The sequence below is a fragment of the Dromiciops gliroides genome, chromosome 2, assembly GCF_019393635.1.
Source record: "Dromiciops gliroides isolate mDroGli1 chromosome 2, mDroGli1.pri, whole genome shotgun sequence".
Classification (NCBI taxonomy): Eukaryota; Metazoa; Chordata; class Mammalia; order Microbiotheria; family Microbiotheriidae; genus Dromiciops; species Dromiciops gliroides.
Window position 1 is genome coordinate 481,316,501 of NC_057862.1, and position 1,917 is coordinate 481,318,417.

Here is a 1,917-nt window from a genome sequence, read left to right on the forward strand (position 1 = left end):
TAAACACTCAAGTGGGTATAGTAATATATTTTTCCCTGAGGGAAAGTGGGAGAGGAAGGGGAAAAGGGTGGGGAGAGGTGAAGGAAGGGAGGGAGGGCAGATTGGGGGAGGAGGTACTACAAAACAAAACACTTTTGAGGAGAGATAGGGTGAAAGAAGATAAAAATAGAGTAAATATCAAGGGGAGGGAATAGGATGAAGTGTAATACAGTTAGCAATAGTAACTGTGAAAGAAATGATAAGCAGGATGCTATCAAAGGATCTATGAAAAATGCAAACCATCAAGAGAGAAAGAACTGATGGTATTTGAATACAGATTGAAGTATAATTTTATTTGTTAGTTCCTCTTGCTAAAGTTATTCTGTCTGTTTTCTTTCACAACTTGAGTAATGTGAAGATGCTTGACATAATTGCACATGACATATTCAATTGCTTGCTTCCATGTGGAGGGTTGAGGAGGGACAAAGGAAGAAAATTTAGAAAACAAAGTTTAAAAAAAAATCAATGTGAAGAAATGATGATCAGGTGGATTTCAGAGAAACCTGGAAGGACTTACATGAATTGATGCAGAGAGAGATGAGCAGAACCAGGAGTACATTGTACTGTACAGCATCAACAACATTGTGTGTTGATCAACTGTGATAGACTTGACTCTTGTCAGCAACACAATGGTCCAAAATAGTTTCAAAGGTCCCATGAAGTAAAATGCTCTCCAAATCCAGAAAAAAAATTGAAATCTAGATGCATTTTAATCATACCATTTCTACTTTTTTGTTTTCCTTTTATGAGGTTTCTCCCTTTTGCTCTGATTCTTCTTTCACAGCATGAGTAATGCAGAAATATGTTTAATGCGATTGTACATATATAACCTATATCAGATTGCTTGCTGTCTTGGAAAAGGGAGAGGCAAGGGAGGGAGGGAGAATAATTTGAAATTAAAAATCTGGGGGCAGCTAGGTGGCACAGTGGATAAAGCACCGGCCCTGGATTCAGGAGGACCTGAGTTCAAAGCCAGCCTCAGATACTTGACACTTACTAGCTTTGTGACCCTGAGCAAATCACTTAACCTTCATTGCCCTGCAAAAAAAAAATACATTGGTCACCTCTTAAAATAGATACTCAAGAATATTATAGCAAATTTTTTAATGTTTCAATATAGTATTTTATTATTTTCTAGCTACATGTAGAGATAGTTTTCAATATTTGTTTCTATAAGATTTTTTTTTTTGGCAGGGCAATGAAGGTTAAGTGATTTGCTCAGGGTCACACAGCTAGTAAGTGTCAAGTGTCTTAGGCCGCATTTGAATTCAGGTCCTCCTGAATCCAGGGCCAGTGCTTTATCCACTGTGCCACCAGCTGCCCTGACCAGTGCAATCTTACAATTTCTATCTGACCTTCTGGTTCTATAATAGAAGACAGAACAGTTTTCCTTGATAGTTTATTGAAAGATGCACTCTAGGCTCTTTTTATTTCTGATCAATGTTTTCAGGTAGTATAATAATTCTTAAATTATCTCTCCTGAATCTATTTTTTCAGTTCAGTTGTTTTTCCATTGATACTTTTCCTGCTGAATTATCTTATGCTGGAAATTGTTTTAACTGTCATCTTGAGTGTTTTGTGACTCCAGAAGGTGTTTTCAAGCACTATTTTTAAGTTGTTTGGAGGGGAATGTGGGAGAGTTAATAAAATTATTTGTCTTTTCTCTGCCATCTTGGCTCCATCTCATTTATGCTTCTTTAGATTCTTTATGATCCATATAGTATTAAAGCTATTGAAATACCAATTTTTTCTCCATTTCCTAATTTCTATGTCTTTTTTAGATCTAATGACTTTGTCTTTAACATTTTGCCTTATTCATAGATTTATCAATTAATGAAGGAATTAGAGGGGATACAAGTATTTCTTGCATGGTATCAA